General features: G+C 42.7%; 2 long non-coding RNA genes across 2 annotated transcripts in view; both read left to right on the top strand.

Annotated features, from left to right (window-relative positions):
• The window catches only part of LOC134289778 (uncharacterized), a 710,729-nt gene that overhangs the window by 679,500 nt on the left and 10,827 nt on the right, over window positions 1-20,402 (top strand). The gene's annotated exons all lie outside the window — the stretch shown is intronic.
• LOC115266737 (uncharacterized) lies at window positions 1,047-1,396 on the top strand. The gene is made up of 2 exons (XR_003897425.2): window positions 1,047-1,080; window positions 1,143-1,396. It is a non-coding gene; the product is annotated as an uncharacterized LOC115266737 (long non-coding RNA).

Raw genomic sequence — 20,402 nt, forward strand, 5'->3', positions numbered from 1 at the left:
GTACTATCCTTATGAACGATTAACAAGAAAAAATATCTTAGATCATACTTGGAAAAACTAGTAGTGTCCCGGAATCGGTTCCCGGTGTCCCTCCGGATGTGGTCAAATGAAGAAGGTAACCAAACCCCATGTGTATCAAATGACGGTTTTTTTCGATAACCTGATGAACGATTTTCAAGAAAATCGCCTCAGATTACGTTACTGACCACCGGTCGTGTTCCACAACCGGTTGCGGGTGTCCCGCCGGAATTGGTCGAATGTAAAAATGAACCATGCAAATGTTCCTGAACCGGTTTAGAGTGTCGCACTGGAAGTGGGCATATATGAAAGTGAAACAAACCCATGCTTGCGGTACATTAAATCCCTTTTTTGTCAGTAACCCGCATCCATGCATCGATAATAAGAAAATAAGCACAGTCCACAGAAGCTACTACCGGTAGTGGTTTAAGTTCCAGGTAGCCTAAATAAGTCCTTAGAAGAGTTTTTTAAACAAAAAACTATGAATTAATTCTAGGTGGAATTTTAGGAGAAACTTTCTAAGAAATCTCTGGAAGAATTTGTTTAGTAATTGTTGGAAGATTTCTTCAAGAATCCCCGAAAAATGTCTGAACGAATGCTTGATAGATTTTGAAATGAATCCCAAGAGACGTTACACTGAAGATTCACCTAGATAATTTATGAAGTTCTGCAGGAATCCCTGGACAAAGCCACGTCTACACACAGACAATTTCCTCATATTTTGGATGAGTTATTTCCTTATAGAATTTGAAGGTTTCTTACAGATATGGGGGCAAAAGACATTGACTTCTAAGAAATCCAAAAAAAAAATATGAACTGGAAAAAGTTTTCCATAAAATTTTCCACAGTTGAGAAAATTCGTAAAGAAAAACCGGAAAAACAATGCTCGAACTCGTGGAAAATTTTCAAAAAAAATATTTTCGAGAAATTTATTTCATAAGCTTAATCGCTGAAATTTTTGGAATGCACTTTTTTATCGTTATTGAGTTATGGCCAATTTAGTTGAAAAATTTCCAAATGTGTCATACCCCAAGCAGCACACTTTGTTACAACTAAATCACGGTAATTTCTATGCGACAAATGCAAAAGTCGACTCTAAATTACTGCAACATCGATTCCCACAGCTGTGCAACCGAAAAAGCGCAGGAGGTGGAGCCTTTGTGCAACATGTGGTTCGTTGCATAAGAGATTAGATGGTAACCAATGTGTAATGTAGTTTGTTTACACTGCGATAGAAAAATAAACTCAAAGTTACATTGTTGGTTTCGACATAACAATTATGAAAAATGATGATGATGGACCTACCATGCATGGCAATGGCGATTGAATAAAGTGCCTCTCAAATAAAATGGAAATGTTTTTGGTCGGTATCCTAAATGAGCCTGGCAATTGTATTTTTCCGGTGAAATTGCCAGTTTTACTAACGGAAAACACGCGCGCTTGCGAAATTCATTAATTTCAGCATATGCATTTGCATGACTCACTGAAATTTTATACGGTTTTTGAACGGGAAGAAGGATACTAGGCTTGCCAGGCCTTTTTTTGTCAAATGCGGTAAGTTTTATTTTCTATTTTATTTGATTAAAACTCCAAAATCATAACTGAAAGCAATTTTATGTCAGTTATTTTGTAACTGAAACATGTAATCGCCATTGTTATTACTGAGCTGAACCTACATTGCCGGTTATATGTCTGAAAATATCATTATCCACATAATACATTGTTTTATACAGGACTCGACACTACAGAATTTGAAGCAAGTATTTTTAAATGCATCTTTTATATAATAAGGTGAAAACATCAAATTTGTTGTTTAAGTTTTAGCATACAAACATATCTAATTGGTTGATACTTTTGACATGCAGTGTTGAACTCAACCTGTTAGTAACTGGTAAGTTGCACATTTGTGATCAAGTAATCGAACGTTTTTGTGCGTCTTATATGTGTTTACAATGTAACAACAAAAAGTTACACTGTCGTCATTTGGAAACGACTTTCGGTAACATGATACATGGTAACCAAACATTGACTTCGTAGCAACTTGTCTAGTCATTTGTTTTGGTGTTTGGTTTCAATGTAACAGGATGATGTCAAGAATGCAACTTTTGGAATTTGACAGTTCCAGAGCATGTTTCACGGAAGCCACTGTGTGACATTAATGTAGCTTATGCAAAATTAAGGTTGCATTGTAATGTCTGAGCAACCACAATGTGTACTGCAAAAATAGATTTGTTACCATTAGTCTGAAGTGAAACGGCTATGCAATCTTTAACATTTTTCTAAAATATTTCCTAAGTTACAAGTGCTACTTGGGACAAGCCTTTTCTTTAAAAAATAATTACTCAAGAACGAAGCATCATGGAAACAAAGTTTTTAAATGAAAATAAAAGTAAATTTTCTCAGGAATGAAATGAAATATGAAATGAAAAAAGTTTTTCACAAAATTTTCCACCGTTGAAAAAAATCATAAAAAAGCCGGAAAAACTATGCCCGAACTCGCAAAAAAAAAATCAATTTTTTTTTTTAGATTCCTGAGAAAATTTGCTTTTATTTTCATTTTAAACTTTGTTCTACGATGCTTCGTTCTTCAGTTATGATTTTTCAAAGAAAAGGCTTCCATGACACATTTGGACATTTTTCAACAAAATTGGCCATAACTCAAAAACGTGAAAAAAGAGCATTCTAAAAATTTCAGCGATTAAAGCATATGAAATATCCTTCTCAAAACTATTTTTTTTTGTAATTTTCCACGAGTTCGGGCATTGTTTTTCCGGCTTTTCTTAACGAATTTTCTCAACTGTGGAAAATTTTGTGGAAAACTTTTTTCAGTTCAGTTTTTTTTTGTTCATATATCCATGAGCCCTGCCTGTGGAAAAAGTTTCATGAAAATCTGAGACCCTCCGGCCCAATTTGTACGATAATAAAAAAAAATCCCCAGAAGCAAAATATATTTTGAAAAATAACAGGGGTAATTTTTCTGAAACTTAAGACTGAACCTGCTAACGCAAATTTAAAGATTGGAAGCTATATTTTTTATTTTTAATATTTAATTGAACACATTAGAGCTCTTCTTGCTGTTAAGTTGTAATTCTTGGTAACCGAGCATTTCCTTCTGATCGGTATTTGATTGCTAGGTGGCGATAAATCGTTAACATTGTATGAAGATACTATATTGCATAACGATAAAAACTCCAATGTCGATTTTTTCATTCTTCCAATACAGTTACCCGGTACCGTTGGCCAAAGTGTGAGGCAATATGTTCGGTCCTTTTGGTCTCTGGTGGTCGAAAACGACTTCCAAGCTGCACCACCTTTGGTTCGATTGTTTTTGGCTGATGGACGTGCTGTTGCTTTTTGGAGGTTATATATGGATCGATTTTGAAGATATTGTGTTAATCTTATGTTTCCTCTTTACCAAATTAGGAATACGCAGTCCGTTGACATCGAATTGGATGCACGAGTGCAAAATTCGCTTCTTTGCCAACTGTTTGTACGGCTACCAAGTGATTATGATAGCCCTCCAAATCTGGGACGTGTTGCTCGCTAAAAGTGATGATTTATCCGAGTTTTCTTGGGCTACGGTGAGGATTTCTACCATATTCGTGTCAGGCATGAAAGTGTTCATAGTAATCCATTCCAAGAAAGCCATCGAGAGTTTGAGGAAGTATATTATCAGTGACCGCGGATTTTCAGGGGACGAAGTTTACGACGAGATACAAAAAATGAAGTATAAACGAACTTCTCGAACGATGTTACGAGTTATCTATTGTATTATAATAATCGATGTGGTTTTAATTTCAATTCCTTATGCTGGTGTTGAAACTTTTCTGGAATTGCCTTCGGCGTTCATTTCCTGTGGAAAAGGTGTCAAACACATTGCAAGCTTTTTTGCTTTTAGCCTTTTGCCTTTAGGATTTCTTCCTAAAATTCTAAGCAGTATCATTTGCATTGGAACGCTTTTCATGGGAATGCGAGCGAAATATACCATTTTGGCACATCGGTACAGTCTTATCTTGAGTCGATACACCCAAAATCCGGATGCTAACTTCGCAAAAATGAATTCTGAGTTACGAGTCGCCTTGACGCAGGATTTTGAATTTCTAAGGTTTTTGAACACTGAAACAGTCCAACATCCAACAGGTTTAACTCATTCACCCTTTCAGCCATTTCAAAATACTGAAGAGCTTGGTAGAGAAAACACTTTTTCTGACCCACTGTTATTCACTTTGGAGCATTGGCACGTTGTATTACCTATCACGAAGCATTGAAATGAGCGCCCTTTCGGTGTGCATAGTAGTAACTACGTCTGTTATACTGATGGAATACCTTTTCTGGTGTCACATGGCTGACACACTGCAAGAAATGGTAAGTTCGCAATCACCACAGAACACCTTCGTTGTTTGTAACTTTGAATGAAACTTTCAGACAAATTCAATCGGAAATACAATCTGCGAGCTTTGCGCTCGGCTGCAGTATCGTAAGGAATATCATGCGCAGTATGTTAACATGAGAACGTCCTTGATGATAGTAAGGATCAACTGTTGTGGAGGCCAGCTGTCCATGGACTGTTACGGATTGTTTCAGATTTCCACGTCGGCGTTTGTCGATTTGCTAAATACATCTTATTCAGTTATGATGTTTATGATGAGCATTGACTAAACACCAAAGCTAGTACAAAGTGAACATGAAAATAAAGGTGTCTATTTATACTTTAAGGATTGCACGTATGCATGTTATTATAAAAATTGTCAAGTCACATAAAACTATTTGCTTGAGCATTGACTAAACACCAAAGCTAGTACAAAGTGAACATGAAAATAAAGGTGTCTATTTATACTTGAAGGAATGCACGTATGCATGTTATTATAAAAATTGTCAAGTGACATAAAACTATTTAGTGGAATATCCATCAATAGATCGATTTTAGACATAAAAATGTAAGAAGTGGAATCAGCTGTTCCTTTTTTGACCGCCCTATCGAAAAGCTTGCTTTGCTTGCTTTGCTTGCTTTGCTTGCTTTGCTTGCTTTGCTTGCTTTGCTTGCTTTGCTTGCTTTGCTTGCTTTGCTTGCTTTGCTTGCTTTGCTTGCTTTGCTTGCTTTGCTTGCTTTGCTTGCTTTGCTTGCTTTGCTTGCTTTGCTTGCTTTGCTTGCTTTGCTTGCTTTGCTTGCTTTGCTTGCTTTGCTTGCTTTGCTTGCTTTGCTTGCTTTGCTTGCTTTGCTTGCTTTGCTTGCTTTGCTTGCTTTGCTTGCTTTGCTTGCTTTGCTTGCTTTGCTTGCTTTGCTTGCTTTGCTTGCTTTGCTTGCTTTGCTTGCTTTGCTTGCTTTGCTTGCTTTGCTTGCTTTGCTTGCTTTGCTTGCTTTGCTTGCTTTGCTTGCTTTGCTTGCTTTGCTTGCTTTGCTTGCTTTGCTTGCTTTGCTTGCTTTGCTTGCTTTGCTTGCTTTGCTTGCTTTGCTTGCTTTGCTTGCTTTGCTTGCTTTGCTTGCTTTGCTTGCTTTGCTTGCTTTGCTTGCTTTGCTTGCTTTGCTTGCTTTTCTTGCTTTGCTTGCTTTGCTTGCTTTGCTTGCTTTGCTTGCTTTGCTTGCTTTGCTTGCTTTGCTTGCTTTGCTTGCTTTGCTTGCTTTGCTTGCTTTGCTTGCTTTGCTTGCTTTGCTTGCTTTGCTTGCTTTGCTTGCTTTGCTTGCTTTGCTTGCTTTGCTTGCTTTGCTTGCTTTGCTTGCTTTGCTTGCTTTGCTTGCTTTGCTTGCTTTGCTTGCTTTGCTTGCTTTGCTTGCTTTGCTTGCTTTGCTTGCTTTGCTTGCTTTGCTTGCTTTGCTTGCTTTGCTTGCTTTGCTTGCTTTGCTTGCTTTGCTTGCTTTGCTTGCTTTGCTTGCTTTGCTTGCTTTGCTTGCTTTGCTTGCTTTGCTTGCTTTGCTTGCTTTGCTTGCTTTGCTTGCTTTGCTTGCTTTGCTTGCTTTGCTTGCTTTGCTTGCTTTGCTTGCTTTGCTTGCTTTGCTTGCTTTGCTTGCTTTGCTTGCTTTGCTTGCTTTGCTTGCTTTGCTTGCTTTGCTTGCTTTGCTTGCTTTGCTTGCTTTGCTTGCTTTGCTTGCTTTGCTTGCTTTGCTTGCTTTGCTTGCTTTGCTTGCTTTGCTTGCTTTGCTTGCTTTGCTTGCTTTGCTTGCTTTGCTTGCTTTGCTTGCTTTGCTTGCTTTGCTTGCTTTGCTTGCTTTGCTTGCTTTGCTTGCTTTGCTTGCTTTGCTTGCTTTGCTTGCTTTGCTTGCTTTGCTTGCTTTGCTTGCTTTGCTTGCTTTGCTTGCTTTGCTTGCTTTGCTTGCTTTGCTTGCTTTGCTTGCTTTGCTTGCTTTGCTTGCTTTGCTTGCTTTGCTTGCTTTGCTTGCTTTGCTTGCTTTGCTTGCTTTGCTTGCTTTGCTTGCTTTGCTTGCTTTGCTTGCTTTGCTTGCTTTGCTTGCTTTGCTTGCTTTGCTTGCTTTGCTTGCTTTGCTTGCTTTGCTTGCTTTGCTTGCTTTGCTTGCTTTGCTTGCTTTGCTTGCTTTGCTTGCTTTGCTTGCTTTGCTTGCTTTGCTTGCTTTGCTTGCTTTGCTTGCTTTGCTTGCTTTGCTTGCTTTGCTTGCTTTGCTTGCTTTGCTTGCTTTGCTTGCTTTGCTTGCTTTGCTTGCTTTGCTTGCTTTGCTTGCTTTCAGACGCGCCAACTTGATCAAAGTATTGGGGGGCAAAGCCTGCTTTTACTATTTTTTGTATGGGAAAATCGAAAAATCGTCAAATATTGGGGGGGCAAAACCATGATTGCCCCCCCTAAGTTGGCGCCTATGCTTGCTTTGCTTGGCCGATGTTGTCTAGTTATTGTCTTCCTGTGGAAATCATCTGGTGGAAACAGATTTGAACAGAAAATTCATGAATAATTGCTGGGTGTTCCCTATTGATTAAGCTTCCACTATTGACTAAAACACCCTACACGGAGAAATCAAACTACCTAATTTTTGGGTCGATTTTACTCAAAGCTGAGTATATCGAATAAACTAGTTACCCAAAATTAGGTTGTTTTCCCTCTTTCCCCCACCGATGTTGTCAAAAACAAACAGAGATGCATCTACCCAACGGAGGTCCTTGAGCCCAATAAGCCAATTTTGGGTAAATGCAGGTTTACTCAAATTTGGGTTGAATGAGGGGGGGTCTTGGGTTGAATTTACCTACTCTTAAGTAAATGTTTTTGCTGGAGGTGAAGGTAATTTACCTAGTGTGAGTTTAATCGATTTACTCAAATTTGGCTTATTGGGCCGAACTATGGGATTGCGTCAAAAGAACTCAATTTTGGGTAGTTTGGCGGTTCCGTGTACACCACTCTGCATTCGACCAACATGACATGTCATAAACTTGAACAGCCCCGTACATCCATCTTCGTTTGCTTGCGGTGCTCTCGAATGTAACCGGCACTCTTGAAAATCGCAACACCAGAAACATTGTGCACAACGTTGCACTTCCAGAACTGCGCTGCGCCATTCATGAACGGTTGTTACTGCTGCTTTGCTAGGTATGTAGGTACCTACTTCTGCTGCTTCATTCTACCGCAAGGAGGGAAAAACTTTCTCAATTACCAAAAGTGCCAGCAGTCATTAGTCTCCCGATTCTCGGCTACCGTTGCTGCTGCTAACGATCTGGAAGTTGCGCAGGGATGAATGCTGTCCTGGCAGAAGTAGCGTCGTCAGCCCCAAAGCGTTTGATCTGAACAATCGTTTCCCATCGTCGTCGTCACTCAGCCTCCGGCAAAGAACATCTCCTGGTCGGCGAAAACTTTCGCCATGGTGATGCTACAAGGACCTGGGTGAGTCGACAGATGAATGGTGCGGGTGCGGGTGGATGGCATTCGGGAAACTAAATAAATCAAGCAATTGCATAGATTGCAGCAACCAAACGAACGAAAGAGTGACTAGCATGGCACTGGCTGACGAGTTGTCGTTATTTATCCCCGTCACGTGGAAGACGGAGATTACTCGGTTTCGGTGTAGGTAGGACTCGTCCGCCCGCACGGCGAAAGGTAAACTTTATTCACAATCACTGAGAGCGAGTAGCGTAGCGTAGGTAGCGCAGTGCTAGCTGAGCTGAAGTGACTCTTGATGACAGTCCGGAACCGAGGAAGGAATAATTCATTGAAGCAAACGGAAGCGACCGCTTCGAGAAATTCCGGGATTTATATCACTACCGCCGCGGTCGCACCGGTTCTAACTAGTGGTGCTTTTACAGTTTGTTTATCTTATCTCTCGTGCTCAACGCAATCGCATCGGCAACAGCGGTGCGGTGATGGATGTGGTCCCACAGTCCATTATCGGGAAGCCAATTGCGAAATGTATAGTATCGTCTCGGAACGGAGGCTTGTTAATTTTAACAAGCCTGTCAACAGTGCCGATTCGATTGCTTTCCAAGTGCCATCCGGATTCGTTTTTCGTTCTCGCTTTAGTGCGAAGAAAAAACATGCATTTTCATTCAGGCTTCGGCACTGTAAAAAAGAGCTGTCACGTCGTTGAGGTCATTTCCATCTACGTTGAAGATATAACTGTTGGTTTTTAATCATCATTTGATAAGGTGGAATTTACATACACTAAAACCTCTTTTTATGCTGGTTTTTATGCACTTTTAATGTATGCACCTTTTTATACCCAACATAAAAAGAGAAGAGATACCACAAATTTGAATGCCAACGCCGAACTTCGCAGAAGTTTTGACTTCCGAAGTTTCCAACTTTCTCTCGCATGATCAATATAGGAGAGGGAAGCAAGGATGCAGCAGGATTTTTGGGGAGTCACAAAAGTTTTCAGTGGGGTACCAAGAGATCTCAGGGGCAATCAATGGGGCTTCAGGGGGCCTCACAGGGGTCCCAGAGGCTCTCAGGGACGCTTCAAGGGATCTCAAAGAGTTTCAGGCAAGTTCCAGCGAGTAACCGGGATGTTTCAGGAGGTATCAGAGGTATTTCAGGGAGCACTAGGGGTTACCAGGAGGCTTGAGGGAGTCTCGGGTTCCAGAGAGTACCTGGGGCACTTCTTGGGCCTCAGGGGGTTTAAGGGGGTCCTAGTCTTTCACACGCGTCCGTCTGCTTTACCTTGCGCTTTCTTTGAACAGTCTTCCAAAAGGTCTCTCTGTTGCCGACACCGACCCGTTCTGTCTGTGCGGCAGCCATTCGCTTGCGCAGAGTGTCTCTCTGTCTTTTGGAGCCTCCTGGCCTTTCACCTCCTGGTGAGGATTGATGCCTCGTTGTTGCAGACATTGGAGTGTTTTTCGTCCACGCAAGTTCCTGCTTCTTGTCGAAATTTCCCCGGGTTCGCTGTGACACCCTTGTAGCAGCAAAAGCAATTTTCGTCGATACCAACTAACTTTCGGCTATTCCGCTCGCTGCATTACGTTGGCCCACTTCTTAACGGCTGATCCCAGCGCTCTACGGATAACATCAGCTTCTTGCTAGCTTTGTGCATATTGTGTTACTTGTCAACGAATTCGTGGAGCTCGTGTTGTTTTTTTCCTTCCATGTTGTTGGGTCCCACCTCCAATCCGCTGTCTCCATCCGTAGTAGTACTTAGTAGCTTTTATGGTCTTATGATTGCCTTTGCATGCAGGGAGGCCACGAAATTGTTGACCCGCACCTTCATAGGGTATCGTGTTCAGAGCCGATCAGCGCAAGTCCGGAAAGTGCATCTGAGCCTACTTCCAGCAGCCTAGGTGGCGAATCTTGAATGTACTTGAAGGCCTAGTTTAGACCAGGAAGGTGGCAGCCGTAACGTTAACTCACCTACCATTCCAGGGAGGTTTCACCCATGCTTACTAAGGAAGTGAAATAGTGCGGACTGCCAGTTACGTAGCGTGAATTATTGGCGTCAATCCTGATGTACCTGTGGGCATTTTAGAGGTTAAGCTAAGTTTTTTTCCGAACCATACCAGGTCGCTTTTACAAAGTTGCTTGCAGATACGGGTTTGTTTTTATGACGAGCCAATGGAGCCCATGATTGATTTTCCACTACATTCTCAGCATCCTCTGCTTGAGCCATCCAGAAACCAGCACCTCGGTCACTTCCCGGAGGAAGAGCCAAAGGTAGTCTCAACCCGATCCACTAAACCCGCTAACAGCTAAGAGCATATTGCTACAATTAGCATGCTTCGCTCCCTCTTACACCTTTGCTAGTACTCTTGGTCAGGCCTGAAAGATCGGCCTACTACCTAGCCCTCTTGTCATCACGCCATTTCTGCTGCAGTGCCGACGTGATCTACGTAATGGCTCTGTTCACCTCATTCCATACACTCTCATCCTTGCACATTCTATCTTTTTTTTTTCTTTTTTTCTTTTTTTTTCTTTTTTTCTAACTAAAGACGGCAAATAAATAATAATAAATAATATCTACGATGTTGTCAGGACCGAAATTACCAACACAGTGGACAAACGAACACCACAAGCTCCGGAGTGTCCTCGTTGGGCAAAGCTGGAACTCTACATGTCCGAATCGATGCAAATAACTTCTAATACTGCAGCCCAAGCCAGAACTCCATACCTCTTGCTGTTTCTTGCACCTCTGATATTGTGCATAATCCTGGATACGGCATTGACTACCTTCGTCGCCTTTTCACAAGCATAAAGGGTGAGTCGTTAATTATTTTGCCACTCTACCTTCAACTGTTTCGCAAATTGTCTACAGTTAACGAAATGGAACCAAATTTTTAGAGTAGTTTAGTATATGTATTTATTTCAACTCTATGGTATAGGTTCAAATTTAGGATGCGTTTTAGTGAAACTCACGACATTTTCAATTAACGTCCTCCATGTGGACATGTTGAAGCTCTACTTGAAACAAATAATCAAAGCAATCACGAAACGCGACGCGAGATAAGACACGACACTTATGGTTCTTACAATCGTCAAAATAATTAAAAAATTACCTTAATGCCGACCGGTTTCGGGCTCGATGCAGCCCATCTACGGGACAATGTCCGACTGATTGCGCTGTTCCAAGTTGGGAGAGAGAGAATGCTACTGCTGCTGGTGGTTCGTGTCGACGAAATCGAATAGACTCGACATGATGGGAGGATCGTCTTCATTCATCAGCGGTTTTTGGGCATTGATGATGAACATTGACTCCCATGCGTTTAAGTGGGAAGCTTTTCTTACAGTTTTAACGATCTTCGCACTTCCCCAATCTATTTCGTGGTCGGTTTCCACCGTATGAGCCGCCACGCTCGATTCGCTGCTCTTCTTAGACACCACGGCGTTCATATGTTCCCTTATGCGGACTTTGACTTTCCGGCGGGTTTGTCCAATGTAAACCGCCGGACAGTCTTTGCAGGGAATCTGGTATATGCCAGACTGCTCGTCAGGTGGAACCTTGTCTTTGAGGTTGCAAAGCAGGTCACGCAGAGTGTTCTCACTTTTGTGAACAACGTGTAACCCTTGTCGATGAAGTGTGGTTTTTATGGGGTTCGTTATTTTCGGGTAGAATGGCAGGCTGACTCTTTTTACTTCTTTGGTGTCCGGCTGTAGGGTAGTTATACTGTTGCGCTGTGTTTTTCGTTTATGTTTTCGGATGATTTTATCCACAAAAGTCCTGTCGTACCCATTCACTTCGGCTGCTGAATAAATACGGTCTTTCTCTTCTTCAAACTCTTCCTTCGCCATGGGTACGTTGAACAACCGGTGTGCCATAGAGTGGAAAGCGGCTTGCTTCTGGGCACCGAAGTGATTGGAATCCGAAGTGATGTATCTGTCGGTGGAGGTGGGCTTGCGGTAGATCCCGAATTTCAACGTGCTGTCTTCTTTTCTACTGATCAACAGATCGAGAAAGGGGAGTCTCCCTTCTACTTCCTTCTCTACAGTAAATTTTATCGTATTGTGTTGGGAGTTTAACATGCTCAACGTTTGATCCAGGTATCGTTCCTTAACCGGAGCAAAAACATCATCGACGTAGCGCCACCAGATCCTGGGGAACAACTTCTTCTTTTGAGCTTCGTTCTCAAAATCGCTCATGTAGAGGTCCGCTAGCAATGGGGACAGCTTGCTACCCATACTGAGCCCAAAGGTTTGCCTGTAAACCTTCCCCCTGAACGTGAAAAAATTCTGGTTCATACACACCTGGGCTACGGAGAGATACGCTTCGATATGATTTGGTGGAGCTCGGCTGCGTTCCAAGTGACGACGCAGGCATTGAAGGGCTTCGTTTACTGGTACGCTCGGGAACAGTGCCGTGACATCGAACGAGACCAAAATTTCTCCTCGTCCCAACTTAAACCCTTCTAATTTCTTCACCAATTCCACTGAATGTTTCACGCTTTTCCCATGTTTTACGGGATATTTTTTCATATCACTAACCAGCCAGGCTGCCATTTTTTGTGTGGGCGTACGCTGCCGTTCTACGCCCGATTGTCCCATGTTATATGGGAATCCCATATAACATGGGACAGTTATGCGTATAACGGCAGTACGTATGTTGGAAGAAATTGGCCTCATTCCGATAGGATTTTTATGGATCTTCGGTAAGCAATACCAAGATGCCACCGCGGGATTCGGGACGTGTAACTTCCTATCGAGCCTCTCTTCACCCATTAGATGGGCCACTTTCTGCCGAGCACAGTTCACTTCCTCAATCATTTTGTTCAGCGGGTCTTTCGGCTTACCGTTTTTGAATTTTACTTCTTCGTACGGGCCGGTACCAATCATGTCATACATCGAGCTGCATCGAGCCCGAAACCGGTCGGCATTAAGGTAATTTTTTAATTATTTTGACGATTGTAAGAACCATAAGTGTCGTGTCTTATCTCGCGTCGCGTTTCGTGATTGTCGTGTTTGTTCTTACGTTAGCACTAAGTACACAAATTAAAAGTGAAATAATCAAAGCTCTCTGGTTTGTTTATGCGCATCGTGCCTGGTTTTCTCCCACCTCAAAGCTTATGTTTCACTGACATCCGTTCCTGAAACCTATTGACGAACATTAAGATGATCCGTTAATGTATAATTAATTGTTCCAAGGCGCGATACCATGATTTTTTTATTTTAGCATGTGATTGTACAACATCTTTTTTAGAACTGTTAACTAAATTTATTCTATATCGACCGAAATCTCAATGACAACTGCTCAATTCATTACATGTAAACAATAGACTATAAGGAGAAACTGTGCAAAATTTGATTGATTTTGGTGAAGTAGGAAAAAAGTTACGTTAGTTTGAAAATGGCACAATAATTATCGACTCATCCTTTGGCTGTTGAAAGTCAACCGATTATCAACCATTACACCCAGGTGTTTCAGCGAACGCTTCGATGGAATCATGTGCCCTGCAACAGTGATTTTGAACTGCAAAACTACTTTGCAGTTGCTGAACATCACCACCTCCGTTTTGTGATGCGCTAATTGCAACTTGACTGAACCCATCCATGTCCCAATAACATTGATTGTGTCCACCGGCAACATGTAAACTTTTTCCATGGTGTTACCGATTATCGTGAGGACGATGTCATCCGCGAAGCCGACGATCTTGACTCCTCCAGGTAGATCGAGTCTAAACACTCCATTGTACATTATGTTCCACATCGTTGAGCCGATTATAAAGCTCAGTGGTACACCCACCGACTCTAACTGATCTCTGACCTTGATTTGTCTCGTAGACCACTGTTATCAATATTGAACGCGCTCTTCATATATATGGCTATTGCGGTGCAGTGCCGATTACTCTTTATCGTCTGCACCCTAAAACGAAAATACACAGCGAATGAGTAACTTGCGAAAAGACAAAGGATTTTTCACTCATATTTGTGTATGACTGGACAAAAAATGTGCTGATCCGGTGTTACATAAATTTGCGTGAAATTTCACACAAGTTTGCATGAAATCTTTTGTCTTATCGATCGCTGCGTGAAAGTTACTCCTTGCTCTGTGTACATCGATCTTTCCGTGTGCTTTGACGCTTTTCCGCTATGACCTTCTGGATCACTCTACCGTTGACTTCCCTTTCCGAAACCCAAACTGCCTGTTATTAGACAATCCGCCCTCGCTTTCCGTGCACTTCTTCAGCCTGTTCTGAATTATCTTCTCCAGGAAGTCGATATGATGCTTGGTCTCCTGGCGGCTTGCCTGGATTCGGCAGCAACATCAGCTACTGGGCCTTCCAAATTTCAGAGGAGTACCTAGTTACCCTAGTACCTGAGGGCCCATATAGCCAAGGCGGTAAACGCACGGGTATTCAGCATGACCATGCTGAGGGTGACGGGTTCGATTCCCGGTCGGTTTAGGATCTTTTCGTGAAGGAATTTTCCTTGACTTCCTTGGGCATAGAGTATCTTCGTGCCTGCCACACGATATACACATGCAAAATGGTCATTGGCAGCGAAAGCTCTCAATTAATAACTGTGCTCATAGAACACTAAGCTGAGAAGCAGGCTTTGTGCCAATGAGGACGTTACGCCAAAAAGAGAGAGAGAGAGAGAGAGACCTAGTTATCCGCCAGGCATTTCTGCATCGCTGTCATGAACATGTCCGGAATAGCCACGATCGTCGCCTTCAATACCATGTTGGGGATACCATCCGGACCAGGGGCTTTCTTCACTTTGAGTCCTTGGGAGTTCCTCTTTAGGCACCCTGTTTTCGCCGGCATCTACTTCCATTTCGACGACCTACGGATTTGGTAGCCATGTGGTTAAACTGTGCTTCGGAAAGAGCCCGTCCACAGTTACCTCCCGCTTGTCAGAGCCAGTGTTGAAAATTTCATTTAGTCATATCTAAATTCAATCGCCTACAGCTAATTTTAGAAGCTGAACCTGAGAATATGGTATATGAAAGACTTGTGCAGCTAGACCAGTTCTGCTAGAAAGTCACGAAAAAACCGCTATTTTTCGAATATTTAACGTAAATGTCCCGGGCTTCCTTTGAAAAATGCCAAATGATATTCACGGTGAAAATCATTTAGCATTTTTCAAAGGTGGTCCGTTACATTTACCTTAAATATTCGAAAAATATCGGTTTTTCCGTGACTTTCTAGCAGAACTGGTCTAGCCGCACAAGTTTTTCATATACCAAATTCTCAGGTTCAGCTTCTAAAATTAGCTGTAGGCGATTGATTTTAGATATGACGAAATGAAATTTTCAACACTGGTCAGAGCACATTTTAGCTGGTGTCGTTGGGTCCTTGATCTTCGCAATCACTAAGCGATAAGCTTGTCTCCAGGAATTGGCGTTTGCTACTCTGTACAGCTGCTTGTAGCTATTAACCTTGCTCAGTGCAATCTTCCTTTTCAGAGCGCTCCTGACCGCACGGAAAACCACTTTGCGTTCTTCTCTACTACTATTCTACTCTCTACTCACTTCAGATCTAGCTCTATGAAATCGTCTTCTGGCTCTAAGAAAGGTAGCACGTAGGGTACTGAATGTTTCATTCCACCAGTATGCTGGACGCCGGCGGGTATGCATCTCAAGTTTCCTCGGCATAATACACATGCTCTCGATACTGCTTCTGTTAGCCCACAGCGGTCATAGCGGGAATGTCGCTGTTTGCCCGAATTGCCTCGATAAGGAGGTCCTTGTCGAACTACTTCGTTTAAATAGCACAAATGTCCCAAATGGAAGGTAACGTGCCTCAGTAGCCGGCCTTCTGATACCCCTCGTACACTCTTCAGGTCATGTTGTACATCATTGACGGGCTGCTGAACGTCACGTCGATAATGAATTCACGTCCGACCTTACGGAATGCACTCAAGGTGCCTTCGTTGCACACCTCTACATTCAACTTCGCTGGGGCTTCCAGCAGACGCAAGGGGTTACGCTTGGTCTGCTTACTTCCCCACTCCACCGTCCTAGCGTCGAAGTCTCCGCCGATAACAACAGGTGATCGTCCTATCAGTTTATGGGTTTATAGATTCAACATCCGAGTGTACTGTTCAGGGGTCCACCTCCATAGCGCATAACAGCTGCACACAAAGACACCGTTGATCTTGGCTGAACAAAACCTTCGTGATCGCTATCCACTACTTCTTGAATGGGAAATCCGCCTGTAATTTAGTTTACCATCATCCTTGTTTTATCCGCTACCAAGTTACCGTTATAGAGAGGAACTCGGTACGACTCTGCAATTATCTCCAAGTCGCACTTGATTCCTGCTGCCACCTGCCACAACAGTAGCTGTATGCTGCATCGCTATTATTGAGATTCGCATGCGGAATCTCCATTATTATAGTTGTTCCCGAGCAGAAGAAAAATTTCAATAAAAGCACATTTTGATATGGAGATCAAAAAGTGATATTGGTTTGTTTGATATAATAGGTAAAAGTACTGGAAATAATAGCTAAAATTTACTCCTCGACCAACATCATCATAACAAATTAAGCTCTTTTGAGAGCTAACCAATAGCAGCGAGCTATTCGGTTGATCTTCAAATAGCAAATTTTGCTATTGGTCAGACGACCTAGGAACATTTTTTTTGCTATTATTTTCAGTACTTTTACCTCTTATATCAATCAAACTAATAGCACGTTTTGATCGTCAGTACCTGACCTCTGCCCGGGTTGGCTTGCATTCGCCTTTTTGTACAAATATGTCTCCATCTGCTTTGCAACTCGAGGTGTGACTTATACCAATCAACTGACTTTTATCTCGAGTGTGTGTACAAAAAATAACTCTTCATTTTTTGGCACTAAATCTCAACCGATTTTAAAATCAACGTAAAAAATTGAATCGATATTCAATCTTGAAGAAATAAAAACAGATTTTTTTTTGTTTTTTCCTAGAAAACACAATGAATAAGCTTCATTTGTTTCTTTCAATATTTCTTCTGTGTAAAAAAAAAAACAATTTTGATCCGCAGCTGGTTGAAAACGCATCGATTTCAAAATGCGCAGACTAAGGAGTAAGTCTTTTATACTAGTGTTGACTTTTTCAAAAATTGTCAAAAACTTGATCCTAGAACCTAGCTTTCATTGCAAGAAATGATCAACGTTTTATACTGTGTCATCAAACAGCTCAAACAAAACGACGTCGCCGACGTGAAATGGGCCTATTATTGAACCTGCTGTTCGGAAAAACTTCCTACTCCAGGCCGCTTTTCGGCTTTATCGTTCTATTTCAGTCGCCAATTCGCTCGTTATGTATCGTCACAGGAACTGTCTATTTACGCGCCGGCCCTACATGCGACGACAAGCAGCACCAATAGCATCGATGGCATTCGACCGGATGGACTTCATCCCCATGAGCCATTGCCTGCAAATACAGCGAGTGGAGCCGTTTCTCGCGCCTCGGCCGGAAACATAATCAATATTACATTACCCGGAAAAAGCTTTTCCACAATCTTCCAATCCAATGATGGCCGTCGCGCCAGTTTTGGCAACGTGCCTACCTGGCGCGGGCGCCATTATCCCGGAGAGCCAGAATCGGCACAGATGGCACTCAGTCACACACACCGATTGCTTGTTGAAACCGCCACTTCCGAATCTAGAGGCTACACTAGCTGGCTGGGCTACCGACGACGCGATGCGATGGACGCCCGTCCGTACCAAAGCTAACAAACGCGGCGAAATGATGTTTACTTTCGATAGTGATACTGCGAGCATTACTGCAGGAATGGGATGGCGACGAACCGTTCTGGAATGGTTCAATGCTGCGTAACGGTAGGTGGTTGATAGACTTAATGGGCTTCAGGGGATAGTAAATTTGTGATCATTGTTTATTGACCCACCCAACATTCGCTCCACTATCACTTTCCTATGATATTCATGAATATAAAAAAAGGCCTCGGTCTTCAGCGGTAATGAGATTCTAACAGACTTCCATTTTGTCGGAAAATTCGTTTGCTTTTCTGGATTCAAATCACACAAAAATGTAAACCGCGAGCTTTAGCTGAAAATATTGAGATTTATTAGGTGATGCATACTGGCATAGGTTACTGTTTTGTACAGCTAACACCTCTGGTTCTCTGGATATCCATCCTAGAGGCTTGGTGTCTGACCTATCTCTATCAGCTAGCACCAAAAAGAGTTGCCGACAATGGGATCTCCACTTGCCCTGAACTTGTTGGGGACACCTTTCCAACAGCGGGTTCAGATCCCTCTCCCGTAGACAGACGCCACGACAGCAACGCTACCAGGATGTAAACCCCACGGCCGCTTAATAGTTATGAGGGTCGAGTTCGAGATCAGGGCACCGTGATGATCTACACAGCCGACTCCGTACCCTTGGACCACCTCTTCTAAAGCGTCTCAACTAGCTACTCTCCGAGTCTACGCGTCACCTCCTCATTAGCGTTAAGACGATGTGGGTGATAGTCGTTGAAACGGCATTCTAGCCAAGTTCGTCTTTACACAATACAAATCCTTCGGACAAGATTGTCCGGAGTTGTGTCCTCCTCGCATGTGGCAAGCATGCCATCACGCATTGTGTGAAAACGCGAGCACACAAACAAAACATGTTCCGCCGTTACCTCTAAACCAGCACAAACCGGACATTCGGGATAAACCGCATGACCAGAACGATGTAGATACTGTCGGAAGCAACCATGGCCTGAAAAGACCTGGGTCAGGTGGAGTGTTTATTTCCCATGGCGCCTGTTAACCCAACTATCTACCCTCGGGATCAACTCCCACTTCCATTTGACCATGGAGTCCAAGGTGCTGCGTATGCCTCTTGTGAATGCCTCTTGTGAATGTTGATAGGCACCATACCAGTGCAGTGATGACGTAGAAGGCATCGTGTGACACGGTACGGTAGCGCTCGCAACCCTCAGGCACAACAGCCTATAAGTACTTTCCAGCTTACCACGGTAGCTTTTGGTACTTAGCGCCGTGACCCAAGCCGGGCTGCCATAACTTAGTATGGACGAGGCGACTCTAGCCAGAAGCTTGCGCTTGCTGGCATCAGTGCTGAAAATTTCATTTCGTCATATCTAAATTCAACCACCTACAGCTCATTTTAGAAGCTGAACCTGAGAATATGGTATATGAAAAACTTGTGCGGCTTGACCAGTTCTGCAAGAAAGTCACGGAAAAACCGCTATTTTTCGAATATTTAAGGTAAATGTCACGGACTACCTTTGAAAAATGCCAAATGATATTCACCGTGAATATCATTTGCATTTTTCGAAGGTAGTCCGTGACATTTACCTTAAACATTCGAAAAATAGCGGTTTTTCCGTGACTTTCTTGCAGAACTGGTCTAGCCGCACAAGTTTTTCATATACCATATTCTCAGGTTCAGCTTCTAAAATGAGCTGTAGGTGATTGAATTTAGATATGACGGAATGAATTTTTCAGTACTGGCTGGCATACACCACAGAGCTATTGGACATCATCCGGGACAGTGCCACTATAGCTGTGGAGGCTCTTTTGCAGGCATTATCAACTTTCGAATAGTTTTGGCGTTTCAGTCTTTTCGGGGTCAAAAACAACTAAATGTTTTCTTCTTCCAACGTTTCGATCCTTATTGGATCTTCCTCAGGGAATCTGTAATTTATTATAGTCATTTTCGAAAAAAGATATTTTCGTTAGTCGGATCGATGGACTCTCACAACAGATAATCAAAACACTTAGAAGGGAATATCCAACACGAATTGCCACCAAAACAACAAACACGGTTGGCGCGATACTATTACAGATTAAGGACAAGACACCCAATGACGAACAGAGTAAGAGGAAGCGCAGTAGGCGTTGCCGCGTGCAGACGTGTTTTGCTCTGCTTGTCGTGGTTTCTTTCGCACTCGAAAATTTTTTTTCGCGATTCCGCTGACGATTTGGCCGGTGCTACGCCATCCGGATGGCTCTTCCGCGGATGAGAATGTGTGAATGAATGGTTTTGAGAAGATTTGTGAGTGATACGGCGGGTGATACGCCTCAAGTTTTAAAAATATATACACCAGTCCATGTTTTAAGGTAGAAAGTGCTAAAGGTATTGATTGCGATAATGAAAGTGTGCGCTAATAAAAGTTTTCTCCGATGCACTTTTTCCGCGATTACGCTCGTGGCGTGACAGCTCGTACTACGTACTCCGGAGAGTACAATAGTTTCGTTTTCGATTATTTCGGGACCGGGAAAAGCCAAAAGTGCCGAAACTCGTCGTTGTTCTCGCGATTGTCGTGCGTATTGTCGTGTGCCTCTACCGCTACCAATTGTTCGGCAGACGCAGATGGGAAATTCAGAATCACGGGGATCATCAAGAATAACCTCGGACCGCACAAGCTAAATGGGTGAGAGCTTTCCAATATTCACCATATATCATTCAGTATCATTATTTACATATGCCTATATTTCTCAACCATATTTAACACATATTTGGAGCGTTTGGTACGGTATGTCCACGCATCCCTCCTCCCCTGCAGATTCTAGAATTGCTTCGACGGAAAACAATCGTTTAAACTCGAGACATTTCGAAGAATCATCTTCGCGGT

The sequence above is a fragment of the Aedes albopictus genome, chromosome 3 (genome assembly GCF_035046485.1).
Source record: "Aedes albopictus strain Foshan chromosome 3, AalbF5, whole genome shotgun sequence".
Lineage (NCBI taxonomy): Eukaryota > Metazoa > Arthropoda > Insecta > Diptera > Culicidae > Aedes > Aedes albopictus.